The sequence below is a fragment of the Pseudophryne corroboree genome, chromosome 9 (genome assembly GCF_028390025.1).
Source record: "Pseudophryne corroboree isolate aPseCor3 chromosome 9, aPseCor3.hap2, whole genome shotgun sequence".
Lineage (NCBI taxonomy): Eukaryota > Metazoa > Chordata > Amphibia > Anura > Myobatrachidae > Pseudophryne > Pseudophryne corroboree.
In genome coordinates this window covers 93,622,846-93,643,102 of record NC_086452.1, presented here as the reverse complement: position 1 = coordinate 93,643,102, position 20,257 = coordinate 93,622,846, and the positions used below count along the sequence as shown (strand labels likewise).

At 49.0% G+C, this 20,257-nt stretch overlaps 1 protein-coding gene across 3 annotated transcripts in view; it reads right to left on the bottom strand.

Annotated features, from left to right (window-relative positions):
- Window positions 1-20,257, bottom strand: part of DIO1 (iodothyronine deiodinase 1) — a 78,490-nt gene that overhangs the window by 9,794 nt on the left and 48,439 nt on the right. The window lies entirely within an intron of this gene.

Sequence of the window (20,257 nt, the reverse complement as noted above, 5' to 3'; positions counted from 1 at the left end):
GTTTAGGTTTTTTATTTTCAGTGAGACCTGCTGGCAACAGGCTCACTGCATCGAGGGACTAAGGGGAGAAGAAGCGAACTCACCTGCGTGCAGAGTGGATTGGGCTTCTTAGGCTACTGGACATTAGCTCCAGAGGGGACGATCACAGGCCCAGCCTGGATGGGTCCCAGAGCCGCGCCGCCGGCCCCCTTACAGAGCCAGAAGAGGTCCGGAAAATCGGCGGCAGAAGACGTCCTGTCTTCAACAAGGTAGCGCACAGCACTGCAGCTGTGCGCCATTGCTCTCAGCACACATCACACTCCGGTCACTGAGGGTGCAGGGCGCTGGGGGGGGGGCGCCCTGAGACGCAATAAAAAACACCTTGGATGGCAAAAAATGCATCACATATAGCTCCCGGGCTATATGGATGCATTTAACCCCTGCCAGAATACATAAAAAAACGGGAGATAAGGCCGCCGATAAGGGGGCGGAGCCTATCTCCTCAGCACACTGGCGCCATTTTCCTTCACAGCTCCGTTGGAGGGAAGCTCCCCGTCTCTCCCCTGCAGTCACTACACTACAGAAAGGGTTAAAAAGAGAGGGGGGGGCACAAATTACGCGCAGTATTAAAGATACAGCAGCTATAAGGGGAAAAATAAGATTTTACTTACCGATAAATCTATTTCTCGTAGTCCGTAGTGGATGCTGGGGACTCCGTCAGGACCATGGGAAAATAGCGGCTCCGCAGGAGACAGGGCACAAAAGTAAAAGCTTTAGGATCAGGTGGTGTGCACTGGCTCCTCCCCCTATGACCCTCCTCCAAGCCTCAGTTAGGATACTGTGCCCGGACGAGCGTACACAATAAGGAAGGATTTTGAATCCCGGGTAAGACTCATACCAGCCACACCAATCACACTGTACAACCTGTGATCTGAACCCAGTTAACAGCATGATAACAGCGGAGCCTCTGAAAAGATGGCTCACAACAATAATAACCCGATTTTTGTACCAATAACTATGTACAAGTATTGCAGACAATCCGCACTTGGGATGGGCGCCCAGCATCCACTACGGACTACGAGAAATAGATTTATCGGTAAGTAAAATCTTATTTTTCTCTAACGTCCTAGTGGATGCTGGGGACTCCGTCAGGACCATGGGGATTATACCAAAGCTCCCAAACGGGCGGGAGAGTGCAGATGACTCTGCAGCACCGAATGAGAGAACTCCAGGTCCTCTTTAGCCAGGGTATCAAATTTGTAGAATTTTACAAAACGTGTTCTCCCCCCGACCACGTAGCTGCTCGGCAGAGTTGTAATGCCGAGACCCCACGGGCAGCCGCCCAGGCTGAGCCCACCTTCCTTGTGGAATGGGCATTTACATATTTTGGCTGTGGCAGGCCTGCCACAGAATGTGCAAGCTGAATTGTACTACACATCCAACTAGCAATCGTCTGCTTAGAAGCAAGAGCACCCAGTTTGTTGGGGTGCATACAGGATAACAGCAAGTCAGTTTTTCCTGACTCCAGCCGTCCTGGAAACCGATATTTTCAGGGCTCTGACAACATCTAGCAACTTGGAGTCCTCCAAGTCCCTAGTAGCCGCAGGTACCACAATAAGCTGGTTCAGGTGAAACGCTGACACCACCTTAGGGAGAAACTGGGGACGAGTCCGCAGCTCTGCCCTGTCCGAATGGACAATCAGATATGGGCTTTTGTGAGACAAAGCCGCCAATTCTGACACTTCGCCTGGCCGAGGCCAGGGCCAACATCATGGTCACTTTCCATGTGAGATATTTCAAATCCACAGATTTGAGTGGTTTAACCAATGTGATTTGAGGAATCCCAGCACTACGTTGAGATCCCACAGTGCCACTGGAGGCACAAAAGGGGGTTGTATATGCAGTACTCCCTTGACAAACTTCTGGACTTCAGGAACTGAAGCCAATTCTTTCTGGAAGAAAATCGACAGGGCCGAAATTTGAACCTTAATGGACCCCAATCTGAGGCCCATAGACACTCCTGTTTGCAGGAAATGCAGGAATCGACCGAGTTGAAATTTCTTCGTGGAGCCTTCCTGGCCTCACACCACGCAACATATTTTCGCCATATGTGGTGATAATGTTGTGCGGTCACGTCCTTCCTGGCTTTGACCAGGGTAGGAATGACCTCTTCCGGAATGCCTTTTTCCCTTAGGATCCGGCGTTCAACCGCCATGCCGTCAAACGCAGCCGCGGTAAGTCTTGGAACAGACATGGTACGTGCTGAAGCAAGTCCCTTCTTAGCGGCAGAGGTCATGAGTCCTCTGTGAGTATCTCTTGAAGTTCCGGGTACCAAGTCCTTCTTGGCCAATCCGGAGCCACGAGTATAGTTCTTACTCCTCTACGTCTTACAATTCTCAATACCTTGGGTATGAGAAGCAGAGGAGGAAACACATACACCGACTGGTACGCCCACGGTGTTACCAGAACGTCCACAGCTATTGCCTGAAAGTCTCTTGACCTGGCGCAATACCTGTCCAGTTTTTTGTTCAGGCGGGACGCCATCATGTACACCTTTGGTCTTTCCCAACGGTTCACAATCATGTGGAAAACTTCCCGATGAAGTCCCCAATCTCCCGGGTGGAGGTCGTGCCTGCTGAGGAAGTCTGCTTCCCAGTTGTCCACTCCCGGAATGAACACTGCTGACAGTGCTATCACATGATTTTCCGCCCAGCGAAAAATCCTTGCAGTTTTTGCCATTGCCCTCCTGCTTCTTGTGCCGCCCTGTCTGTTTACGTGGGCGACTGCCGTGATGTTGTCCCACTGGATCAATACCGGCTGACCTTGAAGCAGAGGTCTTGCTAAGCTTAGAGCATTATAAATTGCCCTTAGCTCCAGTATATTTATGTGGAGAAAAGTCTCCAGACTTGATCACACTCCCTGGAAATTTTTTCCCTGTGTGACTGCTCCCCAGCCTCTCAGGCTGGCCTCCGTGGTCACCAGCATCCAATCCTGAATGCCGAATCTGCGGCCCTCTAGAAGATGAGCACTCTGTAACCACCACAGGAGAGACACCCTTGTCCTTGGAGATAGGGTTATCCGCTGATGCATCTGAAGATGCGATCCGGACCATTTGTCCAGCAGATCCCACTGAAAAGTTCTTGCGTGGAATCTGCCGAATGGAATCGCTTCGTAATAAGCCACCATTTTTCCCAGGACTCTTGTGCAATGATGCACTGACACTTTTCCTGGTTTTAGGAGGTTCCTGACTAGCTCGGATAACTCCCTGGCTTTCTCCTCCGGGAGAAACACCTTTTTCTGGACTGTGTCCAGAATCATCCCTAGGAACAGCAGACGTGTCGTCGGAAACAACTGCGGTTTTGGAATATTTAGAATCCACCCGTGCTGTCGTAGAACTACTTGAGATAGTGCTACTCCGACCTCCAACTGTTCTCTGGACCTTGCTCTTATCAGGAGGTCGTCCATTTTCTTCGAAGAAGAATCATCATTTCGGGCATTACCTTGGTAAAGACCCGGAGTGCCGTGGACAATCCAAACGGCAGCGTCTGAAACTGATAGTGACAGTTCTGTACCACGAACCTGAGATACCCTTGGTGAGAAGGGCAAATTGGGACATGGAGGTAAGCATCCCTGATGTCCCGGGACACCATATAGTCCCCTTCTTCCTGGTTCGCTATCACTGCTCTGAGTGACTCCATCTTGATTTGAACCTTTTTAAGTGTTCAAATATTTCAGATTTAGAATAGGTCTCACCGAGCCTTCTGGTTTCAGTACCACAATATAGTGTGGAATAATACCCCTTTCCTTGTTGTAGGAGGGGTACTTTGATTATCACCTGCTGGGAATACAGCTTGTGAATTGTTTCCAATACTGCCTCCCTGTCGGAGGAAGACGTTGATAAAGCAGACATCAGGAGCCTGCGAGGGGAAACGTCTCGACTTTCCAATCTGTACCCCTGGGATACTACTTGTAGGATCCAGGGGTCCTGTACGGCTCCAGCGTCATGCTGAGAACTTGGCAGAAGCGGTGGAAGGCTTCTGTTCCTGGGAATGGGCTGCCTGCTGCAGTCTTCTTCCCTTTCCTCTATCCCTGGGCAGATATGCTTATGGGGACGAAAGGACTGAGGCTGAAAAGACGGTGTCTTTTTCTGCATAGATGTGACTTAGGGTAAAAACGGTGGATTTCCCAGCAGTTGCCGTGGCCACCAGGTCCGATGGACCGACCCCAAATAACTCCTCCCCTTTATACGGCAATACATCTTTGTGCCGTTTGGAATCTGCATCACCTGACCACTGTCGTGTCCATAAACATCTTTTGGCAGATATGGACATCGCACTTACTCTTGATGCCAGAGTGCAAATATCCCTCTGTGCATCTCGCATATATAGAAATGCATTCTTTAAATGCTCTATAGTAAATAAAATACTGTCCCTGTCAAGGGTATCAATATTTTCAGTCAGGGAATCCGACCAAGCCACCCCCGCGCTGCACATCCAGGCTGAGGCGATCGCTGGTCGCAGTATAACACCAGTATGTGTGTATATACTTTTTAGGATATTTTCCAGCCTCCTATCAGCTGGCTCCTTGAGGGCGGCCGTATCTGGAGACGGTACCGCCACTTGTTTTGATAAGCGTGTGAGCGCCTTATCCACCCTAAGGGGTGTTTCCCAACGCGCCCTAACTTCTGGCGGGAAAGGGTATACCGCCAATAATTTTCTATCGGGGGAACCCCGCGCCTCATCACACACTTCATTTAATTTATCTGATTCAGGAAAAACTATAGGTAGTTTTTCCACACCCCACATAATACCCTTTTTTGTGGTACTTGTAGTATCAGAAATATGTAACACCTCCTTCATTGCCCTTAACAAGTAACGTGTGGCCCTAAAGGAAAATACGTTTGTTTCTTCACCGTCGACACTGGAGTCAGTGTCCGTGTCTGTGTCTGTGTCGACCGACTGAGGTAAAATGGGCATTATAACGTGCAGCGTGTTGACATTATCACGTAATTCCTTAAATAAGCCATCTATTCCGGTGTCGACTCCCTAGAGAGTGACATCACCATTACAGGCAATTTGCTCCGCCTCCCAACATCGTCCTCATACATGTCGACACACACGTACCGACACACAGCACACACACAGGGAATGCTCTGATAGAGGACAGGACCCACTAGCCCTTTGGGGAGACAGAGGGAGAGTTTGCCAGCACACACCAAAAACGCTATAATTATACAGGGACAACCTTTATATAAGTGCTTTTCCCTTATAGCATTTTAATATATGTAGTCATATCGCCAAATCAGTGCCCCCCCCTCTCTGTTTTAACCCTGTTTCTGTAGTGCAGTGCAGGGGAGAGCCTGGGAGCCTTCCCACCAGCATTTCTGTGAGGGAAAATGGCGCTGTGTGCTGAGGAGAATAGGCCCCGCCCCCTTTTCGGCGGGCTTCTTCTCCCGTTTTTCTGAGACCTGGCAGGGGTTAAATACATCCATATAGCCCCCAGGGGCTATATGTGATGTATTTTTAGCCAGAATAAGGTACTATCATTGCTGCCCAGGGCGCCCCCCCCAGCACCCTGCACCCTCAGTGACCGCTGTTATGAAGTGTGCTGACAACAATGGCGCACAGCTGCAGTGCTGTGCGCTACCTTATGAAGACTGAAAAGTCTTCTGCCGCCGGTTTCTGGACCTCTTCATTTTTCGGCATCTGCAAGGGGGTCGGCGGCGCGGCTCCGGGACGAACCCCAGGGCGAGACCTGTGTTCCGACTCCCTCTGGAGCTAATGGTGTCCAGTAGCCTAAGAAGCCAATCCATCCTGCACGCAGGTGAGTTCACTTCTCTCCCCTAAGTCCCTCGATGCAGTGAGCCTGTTGCCAGCAGGACTCACTGAAAATAAAAAACCTAACAAAACTTTTACTCTAAGCAGCTCTTTAGGAGAGCCACCTAGATTGCACCCTTCTCGGCCGGGCACAAAAATCTAACTGAGGCTTGGAGGAGGGTCATAGGGGGAGGAGCCAGTGCACACCACCTGATCCTAAAGCTTTTACTTTTGTGCCCTGTCTCCTGCGGAGCCGCTATTCCCCATGGTCCTGACAGAGTCCCCAGCATCCACTAGGACGTTAGAGAAAACACTTATATAAGGTTATCCCTGTATATATATAGCGCTCTGGTGTGTGCTGGCAAACTCTCCCTCTGTCTCCCCAAAGGGCTAGTGGGGTCCTGTCCTCTATCAGAGCATTCCCTGTGTGTGTGCTGTATGTCGGTACGTTTGTGTTGACATGTATGAGGAGAAAAATGATGTGGAGACGGAGCAGATTGCCTGTAATAGTGATGTCACCCCCTAGGGGGTCGACACCTGAGTGGATGAACTGTTGGAAGGAATTACGTGACAGTGTCAGCTCTGTATAAAAGACAGTGGTTGACATGAGACAGCCGGCTACTCAGCTTGGGCCTGTCCAGACGTCTCATAGGCCATCAGGGGCTCTAAAGCGCCCGTTACCTCAGATGGCAGATATAGACGCCGACACGGATACTGACTCCAGTGTCGACGGTGAAGAGACAAATGTGACTTCCAGTAGGGCCACACGTTACATGATTGAGGCAATGAAAAATGTTTTACACATTTCTGATAATACGAGTACCACCAAAAAGGGGTATTATGTTCGGTGAGGAAAAACTACCTGTAGTTTTCCTGAATCTGAGAAATTAAATGAGGTGTGTGATGATGCGTGGTTTTCCCCCGATAACAACTGATAATTTCTAAAATGTTATTGGCATTATATCCTTTCCCGCCAGAGGTTAGGGTGCGTTGGGAAACACCCCCTAGGGTGGATAAAGCGCTCACACGCTTGTAAGGGCTCTACCCTCTCCTGAGATGGCCGCCCTTAAGGATCCTGCTGATAGAAAGCAGGAGGGTATCCTAAAATGTATTTACACACATACTGGTGTTATACTGCGACCAGCAATCGCCTCAGCCTGGATGTGCAGTGCTGGGTTGGCGTGGTCGGATTCCCTGACTAAAAATATTGATACCCTAGATAGGGACAGTATATTTTTGCCTATAGAGCATTTAAAAGATGCATTTCTATATATGCGTGATACACAGCGGAATATTTACCGACTGGCATCAAGTCTAAGTGCGTTGTCCATTTCTACCAGTAGAAGGTTATGGACACGTCAGTGGTCAGGTGATGCGTATTCCAAACGGCATTTGGAAGTATTGCCTTATTAAAGGGAGGAGTTATTTGGGGTCGGTCTTTCAGACCTGGTGGCCACGGCAACAGCTGGGAAATCCACGTTTGTACCCCAGGTCGCCTCTCAACATGAGAAGACGCCGTATTATCAGGCGCAGTCTTTTCGTGGACAAGCGGGCAAAAGGTTCCTCATTTCTGCCCCGTGACAGAGGGAGAGGAAAAAGGCTGCAGAAATCAGCCAGTTCCCAGGAACAGAAACCCTCTCCCGCCTCTGCCAAGCCCTCAGTAGGACGCTGGGGCTTTACAAGCAGAATCAGGCACGGTGGGGGGCCCGTCTCAATGAATTTCAGCGCGCAGTGGGCTCACTCGCAAGTAGACCCCTGGATCCTTCAGGTGATATCTCAGGGGTACAAATTAGAATTCGAGACGTCTCCCCCTCGCCGTTTCCTAAAGTCGGCTTTACCGATGTCTCCTTCTGACAGGGAGACAGTTTTGGAAGCCATTCACAAGCTGTATTCCCAGCAGGTGATAATCAAGGTACCCCTCCTGCAACAGGAAACGGGGTATTATTCCACACTGTTGTGGTACCGAAGCCGGACGGCTCGGTGAGACCGATTCTAAATCTAAAATCTTTGAACACTTACATACAGAGGTTCAAATTCAAGATTGAGTCACTCAGAGCAGTGATTGCGAACCTGGAAGAAGGGGACTACATGATGTCTCGGGACATCAAGGATGCTTACCTTCATGTCAAAATTTACCCTTCTCATCAAGGGTACCTCAGGTTTATGGTACAGAACTGTCACTATCAGTTCAGACGCTGCCGTATGGATGGTCCACGGCACCCCGGGTCTTTACCAAGGTAATGGCCGAAATGATGATATTCCTTCGAAGGAAGTGAATTTTAGTTATCCCTTACTTGGACGATTCCCTGATAAGGGTAAGATCCAGGGAACAGTTGGAGGTCGGTGTAGCACTATCTCAGGTAGTGTTGCGGCAGCACGATTGGATTCTCAATATTCCAAAATCGCAGCTGGTTCCGACGACTTGTCTTCTGTTCCTAGGGATGATCCTGGACACAGTCCAGAAAAAGGTGTTTCTCCCGGAGGAGAAAGCCAGGGAGTTATCCGAGCTAGTCAGGAACCTCCTAAAACCGAGCCAAGTCTCAGTGCATCAATGCACAAGGGTTCTGGGTAAAATGGTGGCTTCTTTCGAAGCAATCCCATTCGGCAGATTCCACGCAAGAACTTTCCAGTGGGACCTGCTGGACAAATGGTCCGGGTCGCATCTTCAGATGCATCAGCGGATAACCCTGTCACCAAGGACAAGGGTGTCCCTCCTGTGGTGGTTGCAGAGTGCTCATCTTCTAGAGGGCCGCAGATTCGGCATTCAGGACTGGGTCCTGGTGACCACGGATGCCAGCCTGCGAGGCTGGGGAGCAGTCACACAGGGAAGGAATATCCAGGGCTTATGGTCAAGCCTGGAGACATCACTTCACATAAATATCCTGAAGCTAAGGGCCATTTACAATGCTCTAAGCTTAGCAAGACCTCTGCTTCAAGGTCAGCCGGTGTTGATCCAGTCGGACAACATCACGGCAGTCACCCACGTAAACAGACAGGGTGGCACAAGAAGCAGGAGGACAATGGCAGAAGCTGCAAGGATTCTTCGCTGGGCGGAAAATCATGTGATAGCACTGTCAGCAGTATTCATTCCGGGAGTGGACAACTAGGAAGCAGACTTCCTCAGCACGACCTCCACCCGGGAGAGTGGGGACTTCACCCAGAAGTCGTCCACATGATTATAAACCGTTGGGAAAAACTCGACAGGTATTGCGCCAGGTCAAGGGACCCTCAGGCAATAGCTGTAGACGCTCTGGTAACACCGTGGGTGTACCAGTCAGTGTATGTGTTCCCTCCTCTGCCTCTCATACCCAAGGTACTGAGATTGATAAGATGGAGAGGAGTAAGCACTATATTCGTGGCTCCGGATTGGCCAAGAAGGACTTGGTAACCGGAACTTCAAGAGATGCTCACGGAGGATCCGTGGCCTCTACCTCTAAGAAGGGACCTGCTCCAGCAAGGACCCTGTCTGTTCCAAGACTTACCGCGGCTGCGTTTGACGGCATGGCGGTTGAACGCCGGATCCTGAAGGAAAAAATAAGATTTTACTTACCGATAAATCTATTTCTCGTAGTCCGTAGTGGATGCTGGGACTCCGTAAGGACCATGGGGAATAGCGGCTCCGCAGGAGACAGGGCACAAAATAAAAGCTTAAGGATCAGGTGGTGTGCACTGGCTCCTCCCCCTATGACCCTCCTCCAAGCCTCAGTTAGGATACTGTGCCCGGACGAGCGTACATAATAAGGAAGGATATTGAATCCCGGGTAAGACTCATACCAGCCACACCAATCACACCGTACAACTTGTGATCTGAATCCAGTTAACAGTATGATAAACGCAAAGGAGCCTCTGAAAAGATGGCTCACAACAATAATAACCCGAATTTTTGTAACAATAACTATATACAAGTATTGCAGACAATCTGCACTAGGGATGGGCGCCCAGCATCCACTACGGACTACGAGAAATAGATTTATCGGTAAGTAAAATCTTATTTTCTCTGACGTCCTAGTGGATGCTGGGACTCCGTAAGGACCATGGGGATTATACCAAAGCTCCCAAACGGGCGGGAGAGTGCGGATGACTCTGCAGCACCGAATGAGAGAACTTCAGGTCCTCCTCAGCCAGGGTATCAAACCTGTAGAATTTAGCAAACGTGTTTGCCCCTGATCAAGTAGCTGCTCGGCAAAGTTGTAAAGCCGAGACCCCTCGGGCAGCCGCCCAAGATGAGCCCACTTTCCTTGTGGAATGGGCTTTTACTGATTTTGGCTGTGGCAATCCTGCCACAGAATGTGCAAGCTGAATTGTACTACAAATCCAACGAGCAATCGTCTGCTTAGAAGCAGGAGCACCCAGCTTGTTGGGTGCATACAGGATAAACAGCGAGTCAGATTTTCTGACTCCAGCCGTCCTGGAAACATATATTTTCAAGGCCCTGACAACGTCAAGCAACTTAGAGTCCTCTAAGTCCCTGGTAGCCGCAGGTACCACAATAGGTTGGTTCATGTGAAATGCAGAAACCACCTTAGGTAGAAATTGAGGACGAGTCCTCAATTCCGCCCTGTCAGAATGAAAAATTAAGTAAGGGCTTTTATATGATAAAGCCGCCAATTCTGACACACGCCTGGCTGAAGCCAAGGCTAACAGCATCGACACCTTCCATGTGAGATATTTTAAGTCCACAGTGGAAAGTGGTTCAAACCAATGTGACTTTAGAAAACTCAACACCACATTGAGATCCCAAGGTGCCACTGGAGGCACAAAAGGAGGCTGTATGTGCAGCACCCCTTTTACAAATGTCTGAACTTCAGGTACTGAAGCCAGTTCTTTCTGGAAGAAAATCGACAGGGCCGAAATTTGAACCTTAATGGACCCTAATTTTAGGCCCATAGACAGTCCTGTTTGCAGGAAATGAAGGAAACGACCCAGTTGAAATTCCTCTGTAGGGGCCTTCTTGGCCTCACACCACGCAACATATTTACGCCAAATGCGGTGATAATGTTTTGCGGTTACGTCCTTCCTGGCTTTGACCAGAGTAGGGATGACTTCTTCTGGAATGCCTTTTTCCCTCAGGATCCGGCGTTCAACCGCCATGCCGTCAAACGCAGCCGCGGTAAGTCTTGGAACAGACAAGGTCCCTGCAGTAGCAGGTCCTTTCTTAGAGGTAGAGGCCACGGTTCGTCCGTGAGCATCTCTTGAAGTTCCGGGTACCAAGTCCTTCTTGGCCAATCCGGAACCACGAGTATAGTTCTTACTCCTCTCCTTCTTATGATTCTCAGTACTTTTGGTATGAGAGGCAGAGGAGGGAACACATACACTGACTGGTACACCCACGGCGTTACCAGAGCGTCCACTGCTATTGCCTGAGGGTCCCTTGACCTGGCGCAATATCTGTCCAGTTTTTTGTTTAGACGTGACGCCATCATGTCCACCTTTGGTTTTTCCCAACGGTTTACAATCAGGTGGAAGACTTCTGGGTGAAGTCCCCACTCTCCCGGGTGAAGGTCGTGTCTGCTGAGGAAGTCTGCTTCCCAGTTGTCCACTCCCGGAATGAACACTGCTGACAGTGCTATCACATGATTTTCCGCCCAGCGAAGAATCCTTGCAGCTTCTGCCATTGCCCTCCTGCTTCTCGTGCCGCCCTGTCTGTTTACGTGGGCGACTGACGTGATGTTGTCCGATTGGATCAACACCGCCTGACCCTGAAGCAGAGGTTTTGCTTGACTTAGGGCATTGTAAATGGCCCTTAGTTCCAGAATGTTTATATGAAGAGATGTTTCCATGCTTGACCACAAGCCCTGGAAATTCCTTCCCTGTGTGACTGCTCCCCAGCCTCTCAGGCTGGCATCCGTGGTTACCAGGATCCAATCCTGAATGCCAAATCTGCGGCCCTCTAGTAGATGAGCACTCTGCAGCCACCACAGGAGAGACACCCTTGTCCTTGGCGACAGGGTTATCCGCTGATGCATCTGCAGATGCGATCCGGACCATTTGTCCAGTAGATCCCACTGAAACGTTCTTGCATGGAATCTTCCGAATGGAATCGCTTCGTAAGAAGCCACCATTTTTCCCAGGACCCTCGTGCACTGATGCACTGAGACCTGGCCTGGTTTTAGGAGGTTCCTGACTAGCTCGGATAACTCCCTGGCCTTCTCCTCCGGGAGAAACACCTTCTTCTGGACTGTGTCCAGAATCATTCCTAGGAACAGTAGACGTGTCGTTGGAATCAGCTGCGATTTTGGAATATTTAGAATCCACCCGTGCTGACGTAACACTACCTGAGATAGTGCTACTCCGACTTCTAACTGTTCCCTGGATCTTGCCCTTATCAGGAGATCGTCCAAGTAAGGGATAATTAAAATGCCTTTTCTTCGTAGAAGAATCATCATTTCGGCCATTACCTTGGTAAAGACCCGAGGTGCCGTGGACAATCCAAACGGCAGCGTCTGAAACTGATAATGACAGTTTTGTACTACAAACCTGAGGTACCCTTGGTGAGAAGGGTATATTGGGACGTGGAGATAAGCATCTTTGATGTCCAGAGACACCATATAGTCCCCTTCTTCCAGGTTCGATATCACTGCTCTGAGTGACTCCATCTTGAATTTGAACCTTTTTATGTAAGTGTTCAAGGATTTCAGATTTAAAATTGGTCTCACCGAGCCGTCCGGCTTCGGTACCACAAACAGCGTGGAATAATACCCCTTTCCTTGTTGCAGAAGGGGTACCTTGATTATCACCTGCTGGGAATACAGCTTGTGAATGGCTTCCAAAACTGCCTCCTTGTCGGAGGGAGACTTTGGTAAAGCAGACTTCAGGAACCGACGAGGGGGAAACGCCTCGAATTCCAGTTTGTACCCCTGCGATACTACCTGTAGAATCCAGGGATCCACTTGCGAGTGAGCCCACTGCGCGTTTAAATTCTTGAGACGGGCCCCCACCATATCTGAGTCTGCTTGTAAAGCCCCAGCGTCATGCTGAAAGCTTGGCAGAAGCAGGGGAGGGCTTCTGCTCCTGGGAAGCGGCTGCATGGTGCAGTCTTTTTCCTCTTCCTCTGCCCCGGGGCAGAAAGGAGTGGCCTTTTGCTCGCTTGTACTTATGGGAACGAAAGGACTGAGTTTGAAAAGACGGTGTCTTTTTCTGCTGATGTGAAGTGACCTGGGGTAAAAAGGTGGATTTTCCAGCCGTTGCCGTGGCCACCAGGTCCGATAGACCAGCCCCAAATAACTCCTCCCCTTTATACGGCAATACTTCCATGTGCCGTTTGGAATCCGCATCCCCTGACCACTGTCGCGTCCATAACGCTCTTCTGGCAGAGATGGACATAGCACTTACTCTTGATGCCAGGGTGCAAATATCCCTCTGTGCATCACGCATATATAGTAATGCATCCTTTAAATGTTCTATAGTTAACAAAATATTGTCCCTATCCAGGGTATCAATATTCTCAGTCAGGGAATCCGACCATGCGACTCCAGCACTGCACATCCAGGCTGAGGCGATTGCTGGTCGCAGTATAACACCAGTATGTGTGTATATACTTTTTAGGATATTTTCCAGCCTTCTATCAGCTGGTTCTTTGAGGGTGGCCGTATCAGGAGACGGTAACGCTACTTGTTTAGATAAACGTGTGAGCGCCTTATCTACCCTAGGGGGTGTTTCCCAACACGCCCTAACCTCTGGCGGGAAGGGATATAATGCTAATAATTTTTTAGAAATTAGCTGTTTTTTATCGGGGGAAACCCACGCTTTATCACACACCTCCTTTATTTCCTCTGACTCAGGAAAAACTATTGGTAGTTTTTTCACACCCCACATAATACCCTTCTTTGTGGTACTTGTAGTATCAGAAAGGTTCAATGCCTCTTTCATTGCCGTGATCATGTAACGTGTGGCCCTACTGGACATTACGTTTGTCTCGTCACCGTCGACACTAGACTCAGTATCTGTGTCAGGGTCTGTGTCGACCCACTGAGGTAACGGGCGTTTTAGCGCCCCTGACGGTGTCTGAGACGCCTGGACAGGCACTAATTGATTTGCCGGCTGTCTCATGTCGTCAACAGTTTTTTGCAAATTGCTGACATTATCACTTAATTGTTTAAATACAATCATCCAGTCAGGTGTCGACTCCCTAGGGGGTGACATCACCAACACAGGCAACTGCTCCGCCTCCACATCACTTTCCTCCTCATACATGTCGACACACGCGTACCGACACACAGCACACACACCGGGAATGCTCTGATAGAGGACAGGACCCCACTTAGCCCTTTGGAGAGACAGAGGGAGAGTCTGCCAGCACACACCCAGCGCTATATATATATACAGGGATAACCTTATATAAGTGTTATTCCCTTATAGCTGCTGTTATTATCGTTATTTGCTGCCAAAAATGCCCCCCCTTCTCTTTTTTACCCTGATTCTGAAGCAGGACTGCAGGGGAGAGTCAGGGAGCCGTCCTTCCAGCGGAGCTGTGAGGGAAAATGGCGCTTGTGTGCTGAGGAGATAGGCTCCGCCCCTTCACAACGTCCTTATCTCCCGCTTTTTTGTGTAAAAATGGCAGGGGTTAAAATACATCCATATAGCCCAGGAGCTATATGTGATGTATTCTTTTTGCCACCTAAGGTATATACTGTTATATTGCGTCTCAGGGCGCTCCCCCCCAGCGCCCTGCACCCTCAGTGACCGGAGTGTGAAGTGTGCTGAGAGCAATGGCGCACAGCTGCGGTGCTGTGCGCTACCTTAGTCTGAAGACAGGATGTCTTCTGCCGCCGATTTCACCGGACCTCTTCGTCTCTTCTGGCTCTGTAAGGGGGACGGCGGCGCGGCTCCGGTGACCCATCCAGGCTGAACCTGTGATCGTCCCTCTGGAGCTAATGTCCAGTAGCCTAAGAAACCCGATCCACTCTGCACTCAGGTGAGTCCGTTTCTTCTCCCCTTAGTCCCACGATGCAGTGAGCCTGTTGCCAGCAGGACTCACTGAAAATAAAAAAAAAACCTAAACTAAACTTTTATTCTAAGCAGCTCAGGAGAGCCACCTAGATTGCACCCTTCTCGGCCGGGCACAAAAATCTAACTGAGGCTTGGAGGAGGGTCATAGGGGGAGGAGCCAGTGCACACCACCTGATCCTTAAGCTTTTATTTTGTGCCCTGTCTCCTGCGGAGCCGCTATTCCCCATGGTCCTTACGGAGTCCCAGCATCCACTAGGACGTCAGAGAAAAGGCATTCCGGATGAAGTCATCCCTATCCTGATCAAAGCCAGGAAGGATGTAACCGCAAAACATTATCACCGCATTTGGCGAAAATATGTTGCGTGGTGCGAGGCCAGTAAGGCCCGACGGAGGAAATTCAACTGGGTCGATTCCTACATTTCCTGCAAACAGGAGTGTCTATGGGCCTGAAATTGGGGTCCATTAAGGTTCAAATTTCGGCCCTGTCAATTTTCTTCCAAAAAGAACTAGCTTCAGTCCCTGAAGTTCAGACGTTTGTAAAAGGTATACAGCCTCCTTTTGTGCCTCCAGTGGCACTTTGGGATCTCAATGTAGTTTTTGGGTTCCAAAAGTCACATTGGTTTGAACCACTTAAATCTGTGGAGTTAAAATATCTCACATGGAAAGTGGTCATGCTGTTGGCCCTGGCCTGGGCCAGGCGCGTGTCAGAATTGGCGGCTTTATCCTGTAAAAGCCCTTATCTGATTTTCCATTCGGACAGGGCGGAATTGAGGACTCGTCCTCAGTTTCTCCCTAAGGTGGTTTCAGCGTTTCACCTGAACCAACCTATTGTGGTGCCTGCGGCTACTAGGGACTTGGAGGACTCCAAGTTGCTAGACGTTGTCAGGGCCCTGAAAAAAATATGTTTCCAGGACGGCTGGAGTCAGGAAAACTGACTCGCTGTTTATCCTGTATGCACCCAACAAGCTGGGTGCTCCTGCTTCTAAGCAGACTATTGCTCGTTGGATTTGTAGTACAATTCAGCTTGCACATTCTGTGGCAGGCCTGCCACAGCCAAAAATCTGTAAATGCCCACTCCACAAGGAAGGTGGGCTCATCTTGGGCGGCTGCCCGAGGGGTCTCGGCTTTACAACTTTGCCGAGCAGCTACTTGGTCAGGAGCAAATACGTTTGTAAAATTCTACAAAATTGATACCCTGGCTGAGGAGGACCTGGAGTTCTCTCATTTGGTGCTGCAGAGTCATCCGCACTCTCCCGCCCGTTTGGGAGCTTTGGTATAATCCCCATGGTCCTTACGGAGTCCCCAGCATCCACTTAGGACGTTAGAGAAAATAAGAATTTACTTACCGATAATTCTATTTCTCGTAGTCCGTAGTGGATGCTGGGCGCCCATCCCAAGTGCGGATTGTCTGCAATACTGGTACATAGTTATTGTTACCAAAAAATCGGGTTATTGCTGTAGTGAGCCAACTTTTCTAGAGGCTCCTCTGTTATCATGCTGTTAACTGGGTTCAGATCACAAGTTGTACGGTGTGATTGGTGTGGCTGGTATGAGTCTTACCCGGGATTCAAGATCCTTCCTTATTGTGTACGCTCGTCCGGGCACAGTATCTTAACTGAGGCTTGGAGGAGGGTCATAGGGGGAGGAGCCAGTGCACACCAGATAGTCCTAAAGCTTTCTTTAGATGTGCCCAGTCTCCTGCGGAGCCGCTATTCCCCGGAGTCCCCAGCATCCACTACGGACTACGAGAAATAGAATTATCGGTAAGTAAATTCTTTTTTTTTGTGTGATTTTGTTGTCAGCACATTCAACTATGTAAAGAACAAAGTATTTAACAGGAATATTTCATTCATTCAGATCTAGGATGTGTTATTTTAGTGTTCCCTTTATTTTTTGGAGCAGTGTATATCATAACAATATTCATGCGTAAATCTCTTAGTCCATTACGTTTAAAAATTCAAACTTGCTGCAGCTGTCGCCGCTCCCCTACACCCCCTTCCTCAAGGGTAATTGATAGACCTAAAAAACATAAATACACAGGGGGGCACAGATAGTGCAGTATATTTTAAAACACATACGGCTTTACTTCAGTTTTGCACGTACACATAGAAAGTTAAAATGGGAATATCACAATGGAGGTTAGTCCTCCAGGGCACAGTGGGTTAGCCTCCGTCATTTGTTGCAGTGGCAGTGGGCTTCTCCCGACACACATCCGGCTCTTTGCACAGCCTGCGTCTCTTGCGCTCAACTTCCGGCTCCTGGTTCCCAGCTTCCGACTTCTGATTCTCCACTGCTAAGCACTGTAACATAGAGGTCACTCTGCCTGTGTCTCTCCTCAAACGCGTTTCAGCCTTAGCTTTCGTCAGTGGGAATCCTGTAGAAGGCTAAGGCTGAAACTCGTTGATTTTGCCAGCAGGAGGTGGTCATAATAATGTGACTCGACCATGTATATATAAAGGGTTGGTATCGGGATACCGGTGGTCAGCAGAATGCTGGCGGGGGAGCACAACTAAGCCCCTTATGGGCACGCTGCGCTCGCCACACTGCAGGTTCAGAATAGTCCCTGTTAGTTGGCATGCCGACTGTCGGGATTGTGAGCGGGGCAGGATGTCGGGGTCGGTATTGTGACTATATCCATATATATATATATATATATATACATATATATATATATATATATCTCATTCATTTTAGACCTTAGGGCTTCCCTGTTTTAAGTACCCCGGGCCCCCCAAAGCCTTAATCCAGCTCTGCTACTGTGCACTGTAGCATGACTAACGGACACTACTGTGCATTGGAGCATGACTAACGGACACTACTGTGCACTGAAGTATGACTAACGGACACTACTGTGCATTGGAGCATGACTAACGGACACTACTGTGCACTGAAGTATGACTAACGGACACTACTGTGCATTAGAGCATGACTAACGGACACTACTGTGCACTGAAGTCTGACTAACGGACACTACTGTGCATTAGAGCATGACTAACGGACACTACTGTGCACTGAAGTCTGACTAACGGACACTACTGTGCATTGGAGCATGACTAACGGACACTACTGTGCACTGAAGTATGACTGACGGACACTACTGTGCATTGAAGCATGACTAACGGACACTACTGTGCACTGAAGCATGACTAACGGACACTACTGTGCATTAGAGCATGACTAACGGACACTACTGTGCACTGAAGTATGACTAACGGACACTACTGTGCATTGGAGCATGACTAACGGACACTTCTGTGCACTGAAGTATGACTGACGGACACTACTGTGCATTGAAGCATGACTAACGGACACTACTGTGCACTGAAGCATGACTAACGGACACTACTGTGCATTAGAGCATGACTAACGGACACTACTGTGCACTGAAGTATGACTGACGGACACTACTGTGCATTGAAGCATGACTAACGGACACTACTGTGCACTGAAGTATGACTAACGGACACTACTGTGCATTAGAGCATGACTAACGGACACTACTGTGCACTGAAGTATGACTGACGGACACTACTGTGCATTGAAGCATAACTAACGGACACTACTGTGCACTGAAGTATGACTAACGGACACTACTGTGCATTAGAGCATGACTAACGGACACTACTGTGCACTGTAGCATGAATAACGGACACTACTGTGCACTGTAGCATGACTAACGGACACTACTGTGCACTGAAGCATGACTAACGGACACTACTGTGCACTGAAGCATGACTAATGGACACTACTGTGCATTGGAGCATGACTAACGGACACTACTGTGCACTGAATTATGACTAATGGACACTACTGTGCATTGGAGCATGACTAACGGACACTACTGTGCACTGAAGCATGACTAACGGACACTACTGTGCACTGAATTATGACTAATGGATACTACTGTGCATTGGAGCATGACTAACGGACACTACTGTGCACTGTAGCATGACTAATGGACACTACTGTGCACTGAAGCATGACTAACGGACACTACTGTGCACTGAATTATGACTAATGGACACTACTGTGCATTGGAGCATGACTAACGGACACTACTGTGCACTGAAGCATGACTAACGGACACTACTGTGCACTGAATTATGACTAATGGACACTACTGTGCACTGTAGCATGACTAACGGACACTACTGTGCACTGTAGCATGACTAACGGACACTACTGTGCACTGAATTATGACTAATGGACACTACTGTGCATTGGAGCATGACTAACGGACACTACTGTGCACTGTATCATGAATAACGGACACTATTGTGCGGCATAGCGTGACTAACGGACACTACTGTGCGGTGTAGCGTGGCTAACAGACACTACTGAGTGGTGTAGCGTGAAAAACAAACACTACTGTATGGTTAGTGTGACCAACGGACACTATTTTGTGGTGTAGCGTGACTAACAGACACTATTGGCCCTCATTCCGAGTTGATCGCTCGCTAGCTACTTTTAGCAGCTGTGCAAACGCATAGTCGCCGCCCACGGGGGAGTGTATTTTCGCTTTGCAGAAGTGCGAACGCCTGTGTAGCCGCATGGCAGCAAAAACATTTTGTGCAGAACAAGACCAGCCCTGTAGTTACTTATTCTGTGCAATGATTGCTGCGACGAGTGACACGGTAATGACGTCAGATACCCGCCCAGCAAACGCCCGGCCACGCCTGCGTTTTTCCAAACACTCCCAGAAAATGGTCAGTTGCCACCCAGAAACTCCCACTTCCTGTCAATCTCCTTGCATTCGGCTGTGCGATTGGAATAATTTCTAGAACCAGTGCAAAACTACAAAGGACTTCATACCCGTACGACGCGCGTGCGCATTGCTGTGCATACGGCAGCTAGCGATCAACTCAGAATGAGGGCCAACATATAGTCGCCGCCCACGGGGGAGTGTATTTTCACTTTGCAAGTGTGCGGATGCTTGTGCAGCCGAGCGGGACGAAAAAGTTTTTTGCAGTTTCTGAGTAGGTCTGAACTTACTTAGCCCTTGCGATCACTTCAGCCTGTCCGGTCCCGGAATTGACGTCAGAAACCTGCCCTGCAAACGCCTGGCCACGCATGCGTTTTTCCAACCACTCCCGTCAGTTGACACCCATAAACGCCTTCTTCCTGTCAATCTCCTTGCGAACGGCTGTGCGAATGGAATCGTCGCTAGAAGCATTGCACAGCAACAATGCTGTTTGTACCCATACGACGCGCGTGTGCATTGCGGTGCATACACATGCGCAGTAGTAACCTGATCGCTGCGCTGCGAAAATTGGCAGCGTGTGATCAACTCGGAATGAGGGCCATAATAATAATAATAATAATAATAATTTTATTTATATAGCGCTCTTTCTCCAATAGGATTCAAGGCGCTTAACAGATACATAGCATAATATAGTACAGAAAATAATGAAGTACATTTTCATAAAATACAGAAGCATGAAGATACTAAAAGGGACACTATGGAAATGCTTGAGTAAACAGGAAAGTCTTGAGTCTACTTTTGAAGGATTCTA